Source organism: Equus przewalskii, chromosome 8, assembly GCF_037783145.1.
Source record: "Equus przewalskii isolate Varuska chromosome 8, EquPr2, whole genome shotgun sequence".
Classification (NCBI taxonomy): domain Eukaryota; kingdom Metazoa; phylum Chordata; class Mammalia; order Perissodactyla; family Equidae; genus Equus; species Equus przewalskii.
In genome coordinates this window covers 21,939,673-21,958,424 of record NC_091838.1, presented here as the reverse complement: position 1 = coordinate 21,958,424, position 18,752 = coordinate 21,939,673, and the positions used below count along the sequence as shown (strand labels likewise).

At 39.0% G+C, this 18,752-nt stretch overlaps 1 protein-coding gene and 1 long non-coding RNA gene across 5 annotated transcripts in view; one reads left to right on the top strand and one right to left on the bottom strand.

The window, feature by feature from the left end:
* The window catches only part of NKAIN3 (sodium/potassium transporting ATPase interacting 3), a 611,399-nt gene that overhangs the window by 414,571 nt on the left and 178,076 nt on the right, over nucleotides 1-18,752 (top strand). The window lies entirely within an intron of this gene.
* On the bottom strand, nucleotides 3,252-6,753 carry LOC139085318 (uncharacterized). 2 transcript variants are annotated; one of them, XR_011543599.1, is made up of 3 exons: nucleotides 5,877-6,753; nucleotides 5,267-5,335; nucleotides 3,252-4,270 (listed from the first exon to the last, which is right to left on the bottom strand). It is a non-coding gene; the product is annotated as an uncharacterized lncRNA (long non-coding RNA). The 2 variants fall into 2 exon arrangements; XR_011543600.1 differs by having other exon boundaries at nucleotides 5,936-6,743.

Genomic DNA, 18,752 nt, shown 5'->3' with positions numbered 1-18,752 from the left:
GGAAGCAGATTACCTAGGGCAACGTCAGCTAATCTTCTTCTTTGAGAGTTCTTGAAACAATTCACGCAGGAGGTCAGGTCTGAGGTGAGTTTTACATCAAACAAGTGCAGGAGATGCACTAAGTTAAAAGCTTCATACATCAGAGGAGCCTGTATCTTTTGTAACATCCCCATAGGCATAGCTTTTAGAATTCCCGTTAGGGACGTGGAACTCAGAAAAGCCAAAACGTATGACTTCTCATCAGTGTTTATAATGGATAATCCCAGTCAAGATATGATTTGCCAATCATGGGTCACTTTATTATGCTCAATGTGGCTTCATAATTTAGTTGGTACATATTATATTTACCGAGTTACCAGGAGAACAGAGAGAGTTACCAAAGGTCAGATTCTCATGCAGCAGGAGAATAGGGTTTATTAGCCCTTTATCTGCAATGAGTAGCTGGTTTATTGAGAAATAATATATTGGAATATAAAATAAAACTTATTTTTCAATAACTGTACCAAATGTGCTCTGCTGAATTCTGACTTTTCTACTTGTCACTTGAGCTCTCATAACAAAATCATAGCTATAGTCATTAACTTTTCAGTTTTATTTAGTTATTAAATCAGTTACTTAAAGTTCTTAAAACTCAGTCTCATAGACATTTCATTACCCTTTCTCCATTCTGCCCTGCCCTCCAGAATATGGAGTGGAAGGGGTCTGGGTCTGGCTCTCACAAGACTGTGTTGCACATGTGTCACACACGTTGGCACAGAGAGAAGAGATGTAGCAGAGAAGGCCCTTAGTGGACTGCCTGGGGTGACATAGTTTCTTTTTGGATGGTCACACTGCTGGCATGGCATGTACACAGATTTTGACAAGGATGGATGGTGTGTCACCAACTGGCCCCACTGATAAAGGTCTCAGTCCTTAGTGGCTCCCCTATGCAGGGAACATGGGAGATGTGTCCGTATCTCCTGACCAGCCCCCACTAGCAGCCTTACCTGACATGCCTCTTAAATATGGATGGTAGCCCCCAATCTCATCCATCATCCATTATCACCTGAGGCCACAGGCATGTGCAGGATTCATTTGGCCTCTCAAGAAGTGGGAACTCAAGGGTGACCAAGGGGAAAGAGGAAGAAGGTGGTCCGGGACCCATCTCTGCTGACAGAACCCAGCATGCCGTCTCTCCCCAGTACTCTCCTCCCTAGCAAGGAAAGAATTGCCAATCTCCTCTTCTTATAGGCATATCATCTTTAATGAGCTATTTCATTAGAACTTTCTTTCCTTAGATTTATGGAAGCAAAGTACTCCCTTCTCTCCCCCTCCCAAACTCTGCTTTCCTGAAAGCGACAATTCTCCTTCCATGCCATCTTAATGTGGGTGTATGGGAGAGAGAGTTGGTGATGGGAGGAGTATAAATCTAGTGGTGCTGAGCCAGCACCTCCTAGCAAAACCGGATGGGGGATAGCTGGTCCAAAAGCTAGCAGTTCTAAAAGGAAGAAGGTAGGGTGACCTGTAAACACCTTTGTTCTCAGGTGTGGGTCAGGAAGACAACATCCTGCTCTGCGCTTAACGTTGTCAGGTTCAAATATGCTAGAAAGACTGTGTGGCAAGTTCTTCTAAAGGCTCTTACCTCCACTGATGGATTTCCTTCCAGGCAGGCTTCAGTCCATCATTAGTGAGATTATAACAACAGGTGCAAAGGGTTTTTAGTATCCTTTCTGTCTGGGGAATATATAGCTTAAACTCGCCAAAGCTCAAGGGAGCAAATTGGTCTCATAAAGACTGGGGCTTAGGTGAGATCTTCTACTTAGTCTCTATTATTATGACATTTAGTTTAGAAAAAATCATATTAAAAAGTCTTCAGTCCTCATTTTTCGTCACTGACTTGTAAAGTACCCTCCTTTTTATTCAGTTTCATTAACTTTCTATTCTTCACAACTGAGGAAATTGAATTTAATAAGCTACGATTCTTTACTTCTCAAGCACCTCCTTGGTTCATTCACTTTTGAAAATTAATCAATAACAATCATTTTAAATAAATCGCTAAGACTTCCCTCATTCTTTCCTTTTAACAAAGCAAGTTCAAGAACATTAATTTCTCTTTGCTTATCCTTTGAGTCAAGTGGGGAATTTTATTTTTTCTAAGCTTCATTGCTATTTGTGGTCACAGTGGCATTCAAACACTTGCCTCAAGCAGTTTAATTGGGATGCTATTGGGCTCTATACAAAGAATAACTGCAAAACTGTCTATATGAACAGGTACAGTTCCCTGTCTAGTGAGGTGAGGGTAAGTGACTCATTCTGACAGTGTGCCCGTTAAGTCTTTAGCATAAAGTGTTCTCTGATGATTGGCTGGTCATTTAAGCCAGGCACTTCTTGTCTGTATTGTAATCTCATCTCCTTTTGTGTGTTTCCCTCTCCAAAACTCTCAAGAACCTATCCATATCCATACAATTCTAAGAGATCATTACATTTTAAACAATGAACAGTGTTCATTCTGGAAGCCATGTTGGTGTGACCCTTAGACCTGTCAAGAGAAAGTCTGCTTTAAGGAAGCCAGTTAGCTGACAGCCTCCAGCTGTCACACCTTCAGGGTCCACCATGGCTTTCTTGCCAAGGCCACCCTCTCTCCTGGCCAACCCCAGCTTATCGCTAAGCACAGTAGAGGTACTTGAGCTGGGTCTTCCTGCCTGAAGTGCTGCTTTAACAGACCATCTTTACTCTTGGCTTCCTTATCAGTCTTCGTTCAGAGCTGCACTGCGATCAAGGATGTTCTTGTCCAACGCTCCTCCTTCCCCATCTCCCTTCCAAGGTGTCAGACCTGCATTGTGGACTGGAAACTCTCCCTGCTTATTTCTGCTCCCTCTGCACTTTATCTTTCACAGGCATTTCCCGCATTAAATCTCTTGCACTCTTGGTGTCTGTTTCACAAAGGTCCCTGACTGTAACAACAAAGTCTGTTCAGCCTACAGGAGAAGCATGTTATTAGAGAAAGGAATAGAGAGATGTTATCTACCACTTCTCCTGCTTCACCAAACCATTACCTCTTCTAAGGCTCCAAACCTAGAGAAGACAACTAACAGAAATGGATGAAGACAGTCTTTCAAAATAAACAAATTAGCCCTGTTCATATGTGAATTCCATCACAAGATCACATATGGATTATTCAGAACACACACGTTAAACTATTCTCATTGGAGAAATGTATTTGTTTTCATTTCAACTAGCTAAAAGGAGAAGAAAAACACAGGAATGACAAGTAAGGGATTAAAAAGAAATCTTTAATCTTTGGTTTGATTAGCCTTAAAGTTTCAAAACAAACCCTCAAGCCCATTCTTCCCCTATTCTTGTTCTTGCAGAGTTCCTTCCCTTGCCCAGAGTTGTATATGAGCTTGGGGAGTCTCCTGAAGGTCCAAGGCCCTGGGTCCTGGCATGTCCCTTTCATTCTGGGGTTACCTAGTGCCCTCTCTGGCAGTTGATGCCTGGATACTCCTTCCAGATAAAGTTTTGCTGAATCCTTCTATCTCCCTGGGGTTTTACCTGAAAACAGGTATAGACTCTTGTATTCCCAAGCCCCTCAAACCCTTTTTGGGGTAATTCTACTTCCACATGGCTCTACCCAAGAAGGATGCTAAAGGGTGTCTTTCTCTCAAGCATCAAGTACCTTGCTATCATTTACTCCTCTAATTTTACACATTACTCCTCTGCACATCTAATTCTAATTCACCAGCACAGATTATCTTTTTCAAACTGATGAGGGAGCCATGATCTCTTTTTTGCTCTTTCTCTCAAATATTTTGTCTATGCCCCTGAGCTTCCAGCTTCCCCTGAAGGCTTAGGTGTCTGTAACAAAAAAGCCAAAAGATATCAGACTTTCTGCTTGTTGTGCTGTACATCCTTCTCATGGGGCAGCAAGTACAATAGCAACCATCTGCTTTAAAAGGAAAAGAAAAAGGGGAAAATACCAAGAGGGGGGAAGAACCATATTATTCTGCCACTTCAGCATATGGCTAGACAATAAATTAAACTTTTAGCATTGAGAGGAACATTAGAGGTTTCCTAATTCAACGTCCTTTCGCATCTTCTCTATTATATGTTCCTAACAGATGGTCAAGCAGACTCCATAATTCCAATGACAGGTAATTCAGTTCCTCATAAGAGAATGTGTTACAGAATTGTTAGATTTCTTAGAAAGTCCATCCTTACATTGAGTTGGCATCTGTTTCCATTATGGGCAGCAGAGGATGTCCATCATTGTCAAAGGAACAATAGCTTGGACCTAAATAGACAGAGATGGTTCAGATAGTCTCTGTAAGCTTTTGTTTCTTCATCTACAAAATGGAGCTGATAATATCTGTTTTTCAGAATCGTAGGGAAGATTAAATGATACAAATATACATAAATACTTGGGATAGGGTTTGTCACGGTAGATGTTTGCTAAATATTATTACGGTCCAAACCTGTTCATTCATTCACTCATAAAATATGGACTTAGCATTTTTCTTGTTCTAAACCCTGGAAAAGACCCTGGTAATATATCAGAGAATAAAACAAATGTATAGTATATCTTGTCTTAAGAAGATATAGTGTATCCAGAATAAACATTGAATTACAAATGTTAGAAGTGCTGTGAAAGAAAACACCAGGGTACTAAGAGAGTACATACAAAGGGAATCATAAGGAACAGTCCACTTTCTGTCTGTCTGTCTGTCTCTCACTCTCTCTCTCACACACTCCCAACACAGACACACACACACAAGCATAGTGTATTATCTTCTCCTACAAAGTCTTCTTATCTCAGGAATAAACGTTCCAATATTTTCATCCATTCTTCAGATAGCTTGGTTATGGAATGGCTTAGTTTTTCCTATTAAATTATGGAACATTGAAAGATCCTTCCTTACTGTAAGGTTAAAAATAAAGAATTTGTATTATTTTAAATTTTTTTCATGTTTTTAATTCCCCTTCAATAAGTAAAATAACAATGGTAAACATATGCATTCCTTTTCTAGTTTGCACATTCTATGTACCCACTTTTATTTGCCATTATATTTGCTTCTGTAATGTTGAGGGGGATAATAAATTTTAACAGAAACTATAATCTATTTCCTTCGGGGAACTTATTTTAAAGTTATTTATAAGATATCTAGTGACCAAAAGTGCTTGCTCGTAGAAGACGCTCTCTCTTTCTTTATGAAGTGGACCTCTTTGGAGCTCACTATACCTTTATATCAGAAGATCACATTTTAAAGAATGTTCAGATATTCATACTAACCCCACGCAGGTGCCCAGAATTCCTACGCCCCACCAGAATTTCCTCTTCTGTATCTCTGTCTCTTTGACACTGAAATTATATAAATTTGAATATAAATGTGAGATTTAATCATTAAATCAGCCCATTAAAGAGATTTACAAAGTATCAGTTGGGCCTGTGCATTCCCTGCCCGTTCCCTAAGGAAAATTACAATACATTGTCTCAATTTCCTTGGGTAGTACCAAAAGAACCTTATTGGCATCTGGCTACTTGGCCATCATACTGAAAAACAAACAAACAAACAAAAACAGAAAAGGAAAAATAGATACTACAAGTTGATGAGAAAGATGAGAGTGGAAACGTCTCCTTGGCCTTGCCGCAAGGGTGCTTGGTCTCCCTTTCTGACCCATCCACCCATCCTAAGTAGCCTCCTTTGGATGAGCTGGCCAGGCTGTGGCACCATCACAAGGCTTCCCTCTGCGGGGCTTGTGTGCCAAGTGGGCACTTCCTGACTACACACATTCACCAGCAGCTACAACAACGGGGGCAGAGTTTAACAAGGCAGGCACTTGTCCCTGAAAGAAGGAAGAAATGTCACCCTCCCTCTGTGAATAGATGTGGTTGTTCTCACTATCTCCCTTGAAAGCCTCTTTTTCTGAAGTACAAGCTATTATGCAAAGGCAGATGTACAGTCTGGGAAGGTTTCCAAGTTCATCACTGAAAAGCATGAGGTATTCAGTGTCAGCGCCTCCACGGAAGTGTCTGTCTCTGTCTCAGTCTGCCTGGCTGGCAGCGATGAAGAGTAGACAGTTGTCCAGAAGCTGGGTAGGTAGGACCCCAAGCATTGTGGCAGAGGCATTCCCAGCCAGTTTCTCAGTTTTCAGAGGCGATAAGGTTTTCCCTGACAGCTGCACACATTTCACACAAGCAAAACGTTCCGCTGATGAGGCAGCAGCTTGAGTTTGTCTGAATAAGCTACACTCTGGGAAAAGTGTAACGTCACAAGCTTCATTGCACAGCGTCTATGAGAGAAGATGCAAGAACAACTGCCATTGTTACTGCTTCAGCACAGGTGGAGGATGATGCTATGTTTGTTAACTGCTTCACCAATTTCCGTTGTGTTCCCTGAGACTTGGGATGCTAACTAGAAGCCATGGAATAAATTATGAAGATAACGATTTGTTCCCCTGCTATAACGCAGGAGGGTATCAGACTCATAATCCTTGCCATCTGTAATACAGGATCAAGTTGTCCAACTCCTAGAAGCCTTTGAAAACATTCACATCTCTTAGAGTTCCACAGTTTCAAGTAGATAGTTCAAAGTTTTTTTATAAGAAGTGCTTGAAGCTAAGTAGCAACCTGTGTTTCTTTTTCTCACATTACCCATATCTCCTCCTTAGTGGAAGTGCTTTCAGCACCGAAGCAGGTGTTATTGTAGAAAGGCTGGCTCAGATGAACCTTGGAGGATGGTAAGTGCCTCCAGTCTGGAATGTAACCTGAGAAAGAGGGGGAGGTGCTCATTCCATTGTCTCTGATTCTAAGCACTGTTCCAAATCCATGTCTTAGATAACAAGCAGAGTGGGGGCAGTGCCATGAGGCTGAGTACAGCAGTAGGTGGGTGCTCTCACTGTGTGCTGGCCCAAATTAAAGGAAACAGGACTCTCAAACCTTTTCATGTGGATTTCCAGTTGTCTCCAGATTTCAAAACTTTTTAACTTTAAACATAATTTTAAGATTTTGTTGTTGTATTAGCTTGTTTATTTTATCCAAGGGGGAAAAAAGCAAATTTGTGATATTTGAGAATGTTAAGGGGCCAGCCTGGTCGCATAGCAGTTAAGTTTGTGTACTTCACTTCGGCATCCGGTTTGGATCCTAGGCACAGACCTACACACCACTTATCAAGCCATGTTGTGGCAGGCGTCCCACATATAAATTAGAGGAAGACAGGCACAGATGTTAGACTAGGGCCAATCTTACTCAGCAAAAATAAGAGGATTGGTAGCAGATGTTAGCTCAGGACTAATCTTCATCAAAAAAAAAAAAAGAGAGAGAGAATGTTAAATTCTAAAATCCTCACCATAGCCCGTCAAGCACTGCATGTTCTGGGTCCTGTCTTCCTCTGTTGCCTCATCTGAGGCCACTCATCCTATGAAAGCAAAGACTACTTTGCTTTTGGTTTTGGTTTTGTTTGCCTAGCAAGATTCATCAAGGCAGGGTTCATGGAATTGATGTGATAGGAGCAAGACCACCATATTAGATAGCAATTGCTGTGTGACAATCCACATTAAAATATGGTGGCTTAAGATAATAAACAATTGTTATTGTTCATGATTCTAAAGGCCAGCTAGTAAATCTTCTGGCTCAGTTAGAAATGTTCATGCATCTGTGATCAGCTCTGAGTCAGACATGCAGCTCAATGCATCTCAGCTGAGCTCTCTTACGTGTTCTGGGACTGCTGGTAGCTGGCCTGTAATGAACTTGACTCTTCTCCAGGTGATCTGATATCTTCCAGAAGGCCATCCTGGGCTTTTTCTCAATTCATAACAGGGTTCCAAAAGAGAAAGAAACCTCTCAAGGATGCTTGAAGCCTAGGGTTTGAACTAGCGTGTTCTTTGCTCATTCTGTTGGCCGAGCAAGTCCAGAAGCCAGCCCAGATTAAAGAACTGGAGAAATAGAAATTAAAGAGCTGGATCCTTGATGGAAAGATCTTCAAAGTCATACTGTAAGAGGCACAGGGCAATTTTTGCAGTCAAGCCACAACAAACTTCGAAGATAAGTAGGAGCCCAAATGGCAGAGATAACATGTCAGAATGCTTTCAGGTATAAGGAACAATAAGAAAAAAGCACAAAACATGTTTCATAAAGGGCAAAGAGAATTTCTATTAGACCAAAGATTTTTTGTTTGCAAACACAGAAGAACACTGGGGGTCTGTGAGAAAAACATTAGAAATGCCATTTGGGAGGGATCCCTATTCCATGCTAAGAATTAGAGCTTTGTTCTATGATCATTTGAAGATACAAAGAATTATTGCAGAGGATCGCTTGCTTGCAGTTTAACACTGATTGTCATTCCCTTATTCTTGAAACTCTCTCCTCCTGTGGATTTGGTGATAACCACTTTTTCCTGATTTAATTCTTATATATCTAATGTTTATTCTTCAGTTTTATTTACTAGCTCTCTTTCCCTGTCCTCCCTTAATTTTGGACCGCCCAAAATTCCATCCTTGCCCTTCTCTTCTCATTCAAATATTGTTCTTCAGCAATTTCATCCACTTAATTAATTTTCACTAATGCCATATTGATGACTCCCTGATGTATACCCCTCCCAGACCATCTCCTGAACTCTGGACTCTTTTATCTAACTGTATCCTGGATACTCCGCATTCATTTCCTACTCAGCTTGTCTCACAGTGAATCTTATTGTCTTCCCTTCTATGCTTCTCATTCTCTTGTGTACTCTTTCAGTTAAGGACCACTATTATCCATTCAGATGCACAAGCCAGAAGTTCAGGAAAGACCTGAACATCCTCCTTCTCTCTCTCTCACCTCTCACGTTTAGTCTTAGTCCCTGTAAATTGTATCTCCTAACGTTATCAGTACTATAATGCTCCATTTATTAGCTGTGGCTGTGGTTCCTTGGGTTCTTCAAGTTATGTAGTAAGGACAGAGATAATTTCTTCACCTAATTTTGGTTGGAAGAGGATTTTCTTGGTGTTATAATGGTATCTTGACCAAGTGATGTTTAAGTTAAAACACCTTATCTCTCTTTGAAGCATTCCATAATCTTCTCCCTACAATGTAAGAATGTGCACCTTATTACACGAGGCAGGTGCATTATCTGGAAAGACTGGAAAGAGCAAGCTTTCCACTGTGACTTTTGACCTTTATATACACTTGGCCCCAGAAATCTCATCTTCATGTGACTTACAGTCATATGGTATATATATAGTATTTCTCCATGGTCACAGCAAAAGCTCAGCCCAGCGTTTCTCTACATCTTGGCAAAAAGTTTATTGGGTTATTCCTTTATGTCAATACTAAATGAAAACCAAAATTGCATAACTCCTACCCACTATCCTCAAGCAAAAGTTGTTTAACCAGCTTTCTTCAAAGAAAATCTTGTGTGGAAGTACACACATAAAACAAAAACAGGGCTGACTTTGTTGAAGTATAGGATAGAGGTATGAGAACTTTGCCCCTTGGTCTTGTAACCATCCCACCTAAGCATCTCCTGCAAGACTCCTAAAGTACCTCTAACTAATCTTAAGGCCCTGAAGAAACCAATTTAAAAATTGTGAGCCTAAAGGAAACAGGAGACCAATATACTCTAGGAAAAGAGCACATGTCGTTTACTGTACATTGAAATACACAATGACTTGGGCTATATCTGACCAATTCTAGAAAACAAAAGAGGAAACAAGTTGCATTAATTGGAAGAGATTGGATTCAGAATCTTGACCAGACAAATGAAGAGACAGAATAGCTCCCCAATTCCAGTAAAAACTGTACATGTCATAGACTCTAGAATGGGGCCTTTGTTCTCTAACCCCTTGTCATTGCTTCCCTGACCTGGACTGCCCTAATCATCTTTTCCCTGTACGCCTGCAACAGACGCACTGGTCTCCTTGCTGCCAGTTCCTGGCCCATCCAGTAGATGAGCAGAACAATTTCCAAAGTTATCTTCTTAAAACCAAATATTACCCCATCACTTACATTATCTATGAAATATGGAATAAAGTCCAAATTACATCTCTGCCACACAAAACCCACCCAGAGAGGTCCCTGCCCAGACTCTGTTGGTAATTCTCCTGCCTTTCTTAACTCACATCTTATTCTCTAGCAATGGTGAAAGACTGGAGATCTTCAAATTCACTATATTTCATATCTACACGGCCCTGCAAAATTGTTCTCTCTGTCTGGAATTCGCATTTCCCTAGTGTCTTCCTGGTGCAAACCCACCTATCCCTCAATACACAGATTTACTATCACCTTCTCCAGTCTGAAGACTCTCTAATCCCTCTCACTTTAGGCAGCCTTGACCCTTTCCTCCTATTGCCATGGCACTTTGTAAACGCACATAATGTTTCACTAATCATACTGTATTATAATTATTTAATTACATGTCTCTCTGCCAAACTTAATTGTTTTTTCCACCAGTGAAAGGAGCAAGTCATATTTACCTTCACATCACCAGCCCCTAACACAGTACATGGCATCTGGTGATGGTCCAGTGACACTTGATGAACAAGTAATAAGAGCACAGCTTTAGGAAAATAAGTACAGGAGCAGCATGGAGAATGAATTAGAGAAGAAGCCATATGCAAGGGACCATATAGGAGGCTGTTGAGATGGTCCAGGTTGGTGATAATAATAATAAGGTGAAGCAGGAAATTGTCACTGGACACGGAGCAAAGAAGAATATTGGGCATCTTTGAAAACGGGATCCACAGTACTCGGTAAGGGCTTGAAAGGGCAGAAGGAGTAATTGACAATAAATCCAAGGTTGAATGTGGAGCTAAGAATGAATGATTTTAATAAGAAGCCTTGGGAATGCAGGAGGGAAGCTAAAGAGCTTCATTTGGATATGGTCAACATGGACTCTGTGCTGTGCACAGTGCTAGCTATGGCCGGCATGTGGCTTTTTTGTACTATCCCCAGCTTTTAAAGCAGAACTCAGGGGAAAATGGGGGCTCAGGAATTGCTGACTGCATGACCCTAAGAACACTTAGTCATGGTCAACACTATAGTTTCTGACTTTCTTTTCTATGACATTGGAGACCACATGATATTTGTAAAAATCAAGCAGCATATTTCCCAGCAGTTTAAGAAGAATAGTTCTAGATGAAAGAAATATTTTTTAAAAGATATATATATATATATATATATCTGCATATATCCATCACTCTGATTTATATAACATCTAAAGTATAGGGAATCTATGTTAGCTATAATGAACTGTTCTGTTGAACTTCTTTTAAATTACTGTCAGGATTTTTTCCTTAAAGGTCACTCATTGTAATGGAGTAAGAATGGATCTAAATCTGGATTAAAAGCTTTTGGTGAATTCAGAGTGTTTCTCCCCCTGACTCAGAATTAATGACTTAATGTTCCCTGAAGATTTCATATCTATAGGCAACATACACCATCTTGCTGAATTAAAATCCTAGTAAGGGATTGAATTAATTCTTCATTTCTAATGAGGAGAGAATAATACCAACAATGATTCTAATTATATCTTGGACTTATAGAGCTCATTTCTTCCTAGGAGCTAAAGGAAGGCTACATCTGTTACTTAATTTATACCTGGAGATGAAGTGATCTGACAAATGTTACATGGCATGCCGCTGTAACTAGAGTCTTATGTGATCAGAAATCTGGATTTTTGATTCTACATTTGATACTGTTTATTCCAAGTTTCAGGGGTTTTTTTTTTGTAAAAAAAAAAAAAAGAGAGAGAAAAAAGAATAATAAATTGTAATTCACAGAATGAAAAATTCTAATTTGACATAAGGAAGAAATTTCCAAAAGAGACATCTCTGAAGCTTTGGAGTGTGGATTATAAGGAGAAGTGAAATTGCTTTTACTAGAAGTGTTCTAACATAAAGCAGATTCATATATGTCTGAAATTATCTATTGGGATATATCTGATTGAGGCAAGGTGGAATAGATTATTCCTCAAGGTTTTTTCTACTCTTATAATTCAGTGATTTCTCCGTGATATGTTCTGGTACAATTTTTCCTAGTAAACTCAAAAAAAAGTGTGTAATAAATGCAAAACGACTCTGTTAAATTCCTTCCTTTTTACTTTACTGGGGAATAAATGGAAGAAACTTGACCTGAATCTCTTCATTCTTGCCCCTCTAGAGTCAATTTTCAAAACTGTAGCCAGAGTGATCTTTTTAAAACGTAAGTCAGACCATGTCGGCCCTCCACTCAATACTCTGCATGGCTCCCCACTGGACTTGGAGTAAGAGCCAAGGCCTTAGAGCAGCCTGTAGGGCCCTACATGATCTATAGCAACATTCCCTCCCAACCTCCGCATAATGTCTCTTTCCTCATCCTCTGTCCTACTACTTGCCCACTCTGCTCCAGCCACACTGGCCTCATTGTGGTCCATCTGCTGGGAACACACCTGCCTCAGGGCCTTTACATATGCTGTTTTCTTTGCCTGGTATTCTCTTCTATGAGTCATCCTCCTAGCTCTCTGCCTCCCTTTCTTCATGTCTTTTCTCGGATGTCACTTTTTCAATGACTATTCTCATCACCTCATATTTAAAATTGCAAACCTTCTCCAACTCCAATGAACTCTACTCCTCCTTTTCTTCTTTTTTTATACCATTTGTTACTTTCTAACATGCATAATAATTTGCTTATTTATTATGTTTACTTTTTGATGTTTGTCTCTCCCTCCTCCCAACCTCCAGCACCTCCGAACTGCTGGAATATATGGTCCTTAAGAGCAAGGATCTTCGTCTGTTTTTGTTCGTTGATTCATCTCAAACACCCAAAATAATGTAATAATATAATTTAATCATAAATTGGGTCTAAAATAACAAAGTAAATCAATACAAACTGGGAAACCAAAAGAAAATAGAATGGACAATGTAAAAATAGTGAAAAGAGTTCCCAAATTTTCACAGATGGAGTCAATAGAGGAGGTATTATTTTAGTGTGATGGTGCCCATTAGAGCAAAAAAAGTTTTCTTAAACCTCGCTTCTAAGTAACAGGCTTTAAAATGTTTCAAGAGAATTTTCCTGCTCCCCTCAAGTGCTTAGTCTAAGCTGCAGCAGGGTCAACACTAAACTGCTTCACAATTGATAGAATTTCAAGTTCGTCTATCGTCTGAGTCCCTTTTTCTATATCCTCTTGCAGAGCCACCTCCAGAACCGGGTGCTCCCTGCTGTGGTCCCTACAGCACAGGTCAGAGCAGGATCATCCTCTCACTTCTAGATGTTTTGCTTTTATTAATTCAGCCTAACATCACATTTGCTCTTTTTTGAGGCTATATTAACGACCCGTATGGAGTTCCTATCAAATTTAATTCCTAAAACTCTTAGGCTACATGTTCCCTACTGTATACAACCAAGTATAGGACCTTATATTTTCCCAATTAAATAGCAATTTGGTAGATTTCAGCCCATGGCTACATCATGTCAGGATAATTTTGATTCAGCATATTTCCTAATCATAAACTTTACTTCAACTGCAATTGGGGGGAGTCTGCCTTCTATTTCTCTATTTAAGAAATAAGTAATTGTAAGAATGCTGAAGCAGACAGGTGAAGAGATGGAACTCTGTAGCACTCTCCCAGAAACTTCCCTTGTGACTGACATCAATTCACTAACCAGCACCAGTGAAGGACCATGATGCAAGTAGCTAGTAAGCCACCTATCAATTGTTCAAATTTCATATTTTTCTACCTGAAGAATAAGAATATTGCCTAAGATTTTGCCAGTTTAAGAACTAGTCCTGAGCAACTATTTCTCTGCATTCGCCATCTGCTAACCTCTCATAGAAATAAATCCTGGGGCCGGCCCAGTGGTGCAGCGGTTAAGTTCCCACGTTCCACTTCTCGGAGGCCCAGGGTTAGCCAGTTCAGATACCGGGTGCGGACATGGCACCAGTTGGCAAAAGCCAAGCTGTGGTAGGCGTCCCACGTATAAAGTAGAGGAAGATGGGCATGGATGTTAGCTCAGGGCCAGTCTTCCTCAGCAAAAAGAGAAAGATTGGCAGTAGTTAGCTCAGGGCTAACCTTCCTCAAAAGAAAAAAAAAGAAAAAGAAATAAATCCTGATATGTTGTTGTCATTAGACACGTGCTGCATTCTTTGCGACTTCCTTGGGCTATTTGTACATCATGTCTTAATAATTTATCCTAAAATCTTTTTCGAGATACACAGCAATAATTTGAATAATTCTGCTACCTATCTTTTTGAAAATTAGAAAATTAATTTTATATAGTTGCACAAAAGCTGTTTAAAAAAGGTCAAACAAGTTCAAAAAAATTAGTATGATATCCTGCGTTATTATAAAGCACAATGCTAGTTTCTCTATAATTATACCTTTAATTCTGAATCAATTACATTGAGAATCTATACTAAACCATGAATGATGACCAATTAAAAACATCTTTAATTGGCAATGCCCTTCAAAATGGAATTAGTGCTAATGAAATAAACTACTTTTGATATTGTGGCAATTCTGCTTAAATGATTACTGCTGTGACTAATTAAGAACCCTTTATAGCAAATGCTTCTAAATATCTGCTTCTCTTCCACCTACTTTTCTACATTTGGAAGGGAGAGAGGGGAGAAGGAGGGGTCTGTTAGTTGAACTTAAGATCTTCAAAAGTCTAACCTTCTTTTCCCATGTTTTATTCATCCTTGTCCTGTCATTTGGTGTTGTTAAAGGGAAATCTTTAAACTTGTTTGGCTGTTATTAGCAATTCATAATTTCTGAAATTATGAATAGTTGGCCACGAACTGTGGTCTTTGTGGTAGAACACCACAGAAAGGTAAATTTATAGTATTTTATGCTATTCCAAGTTATCCAACTATGCAGAGTGCAAAAATAGGTAACCAATGAATTATTACTTAGAATCTTGATATTTTTAGAGCAGGATATTTTTAAAAGCTTGGTTATTTAATTGCTTGGAGGTGATTTTGAAATTCAGAATGACTTTCGGTAGTTTAGAAGCAGGCTACTTCTCTACTGTTCTGAAACAGCCAACTTCAAGGAGTGTGGCGGGTCAGCGGGGGGAGAAGAATCTCTGAAGCAACTTTTTTGACTTGAATTTACTTAATAATTTAGAGAAGCTGCACAGGGTGAAAGAGAGCACTAGACAAGGAGCCTGAAGGCCAAGCCGATCCCAGGTCTACAGCCTACAGGCCAGGGCTTTGGGTCAGGCTATTACAACTCTGCATTGTAGTTTCCTTAACAAAAAAATGGAGAAACAATATTTTCCAGGATTGCCTCAGGATAATTTCACTCAAATGTGGAAGTGTTTTATGAACTATGAAATGCTGTGCAGACGCCCAGAAATATAATCTCTTTTCCCATCAATCCCCTAATTCAATCAGAATGGTCAATTTGGTAGACATGTATCATTTAAACCTTGAATCACCTATTAATCATCACCTTTGGCAAAGAAAATGGAGATGCAAAAATAACAAGTTCTATATAAAAAGCTCAAATACCTTATCTGAAGCACATTTTAAAAAAAAAAACAGTTTTTTAATGGTTACCCAGTTTTTTAAAAAAGAAAAGAAATTTATCTTAGCACATTTTTTAAACAATAATCAATTAACTGTTTTGTTGTCATTTTGTGTGTTGTTGATTTGTTCTTCAACTTAGTTTGAAGATGCTAGACTTCCCCTGTTACAGGCAAAATAAATCATCATCAGACAATATTTCTCAAACTGAAAAATACTATATTTTTATACCATTGTCTTCCATCCGTTTACTTTATGGACCCTAACTGCTCCATGGTGCTCTTGGCCAGAAACAAATTATTTCTAAATATTATGTTTGCATTTTGACCCTTTATCTTAGCTGTAAAGTTATACGTAGCTTGCCTTTTATCCTAGAAACCCATCTGTGGTTGCTGAAAAGCAAATTATTTTGTTGAAGGTCAGCATTAAATCCAGCCAGATTTACCTTTTATTAATCCCCGTGTATTACTTAGGTTGTAAGCTTTTTATCACTGTACTATAACCAACTTTGGCCCCAGAATCCTTTCTCTCAGTTTGATTCATAATGCCGCTCTAATGCAATAGATGTTAAGATTCGGCCATCTGGGCATTTTAAAACATGGCAGCAGACCAATGGAGTCTCAGATCAGTGCAGCGTCTGATGTTCCCCTCTTACTACGCACAACCAGCCATTTGTCAAAAATGCACGGCCTGTATCCAACAGTTTACTGTGGCCACGTATGCTTTAGTCACGCTTTCTAACTCTCAATTAGAAAAATCTCAAATTTAGTCATTACAGGTTTTATGGGTTGTGGAAACACAAGGGGTCCTTCAAATGGACAAACAGCTGAAAAACTTGGCGGGCAGTTAAATGCGAATCAAGTGAGACTCCCCACGGATGGGTCATTCACTATCACTCCTGTGCTCAGTCTATGTTGAAATAAAAGTAAAATCTTATTTTCAGCACTGAGTAAATGGGAGACTCTAAACTGGCAGTCATGTGCAGCAAGGTTCTACATGGGAAAATGATGTGAAGGGTACAATCGTCTTGGCTATTCAAATTAACTTTCTTCAAAATGAGTCTCTGGAGCCCTGTTTCCATCTTTTAGAGATGGACCAGAGTGGGAAACAGACTACCCTTCCCAGGCTTCTCCCCTAACTGAGATGCTGCACATTCTTCCAAATCCAAATGCCACTTCTTCCTGGAAGCCTCCTTGTGGATGCCTGTTGGAGCTGATATGTCTGTTGCAGTTCCAAAGCACTAATTTACAGGGCTGAATGCAAGAGTCCCTCCGTGCCCATATGTGCACAGCATGCACTGAGCTGCGACCATCCACAGATGCATCTATCTCTTCAAATTCCACTCATGCACCCTCTGGGCTAACAGCGGCCATGTATGCTTGTGTGCGTGTTATAGAGCCCTTTCCACTCTTCTTTGTTTGATGATCTAGTTCTTTACGTGCTTGTCTTCATGTCTAGATTATGAGCATCTTCAGGTCAGTGGCCATACCTCACTCCTCTGGGTAGTCCCCACAGTGCCTTTGCACTTGCAGATCTGCAACCAAAGAATGTTGAAATTTGAGTGACTGTAGAATATCAAACGAAACTATGCAATTTTCACTTCTGCCATGGTTGCATTAGCTCATTTTAGAATTTGAATATATCAGCTGTGTAATATATTTGACATAAAAATACAACTTCTAAACCAATATTATTGGTATCATTCCACTCAGAAATCCTTCAGTTTAAGACAGGAGAGCATACAATTACGATGTTTCCGAAAAATGGGGGAATGTCAAAAGCATTGGGAAAATATTTTAATATGGAAACTGTGGACATTTTGGGAGCAAATGTTTGTTTATCACGATCTTGAAAGTTAGATTCTTATGCAGATAGTGTTTATAGAAAGATAAAATCCCTGGGAAATTTATTTTCTGATCAAACTAATAGTAATTTTATTTGTATTACCAAGAATGAACACTGATGACTGAGCCAAATATGGCTTTTGGAGTTTTCTAGATGGTTTACATTTTGCAATGTACAAGTCGGAGACTAGCACTTGATTTTAATGACTCTTGTAAATTGTCCCTGATGTTCTATTATTAGTCACAGATCCATTTTTGAAAATTCTGGATAGTTTGGTTTTCAATTTGTCTCTTAGATAGTTCTGTTGTAGAACCCACTTAGCAACATTTAAGATTTTGTTCCCAGAATTTTGTTCTGGGAAATTTTGACAGTTGTTTCATGTCGACTCCTAAGTCAAATTTAAGAAATATTAAGACCCCACAATATATCAATGTAAACTTCAATGAAGACATATAACAAAAGAAGAATTAAAAATAAAAATCACAGGGAATTATGCTGCACTGAATCAAATTGTCAGCATTAATGATTGCCTCCATTTGCACCAATATTTCATTCCTTTCATTCTGTAGCATCATGGGAATGAGAAGCATTAGGATAATATATTCCAAAGGAACTCATTATTTTCGGGGCCTGGGGAACGGGGGTATTGTTCCATGATAGAGCTACTAAATTTAATTGCTTCTACCTTGCAAGCAGTACATACATTCATTACTTTAATTTATTAAAAATATATTACCTAAAACCACAGTTAAGTAAGTCATACAATTACTTAATCTCATTATATCCACCGTTTTGGTCATCTTTCACTAGGTAGTCTCTGAAGCAAGTATTTTATTTTTAACAATATCATTTTCTAATTTGGACTTTTAAGATCAACAGACCATTTCAGCAGGAGAATCATTAAATATAGGCTTTTACACCTACTCTAGCAAATTAGCAAGGTGAATTTTATTATATTTTGTTTTATCCTACTTTATTATTTTTATTATTCAATGTTTATTTTATTATGACTGTAAAAATGGTGTTCACAGATGAGATGTGGTAAAATACAGACGTTTTTCCTTTCCTGAACAACTTTTTAAATTTCTTTGGAGTTTCTCTGGAGGATTTCTTTATTTTCTAACATTTCTAAATAAGCTTTTTGTTTATCCCTGAATATTTCAATACCCAAAAGATAATTTTTTCCTCTAAATTTTCCCTTTTTACAATATCTTAATGTTACTTCATGGTTAAAATATTCTCTCTGCCTTCTGTGGGTATGAGTGATAATGTTTTTTCTGGAGAAAGAAATCTGTCTTTGCCATTAGGGCGAATCTTTCTTCCAAGTGCATCATTTGTTTTTCCCTGTTTGCTGTGGTCTCTGTCCCCAATCTTAGTGGCTTTATTCAAATGTCAAATAATCCTTTGTTGTAGTCTCATATTTAGAAGGTAGAGAAGACATTGCTTAAAAAC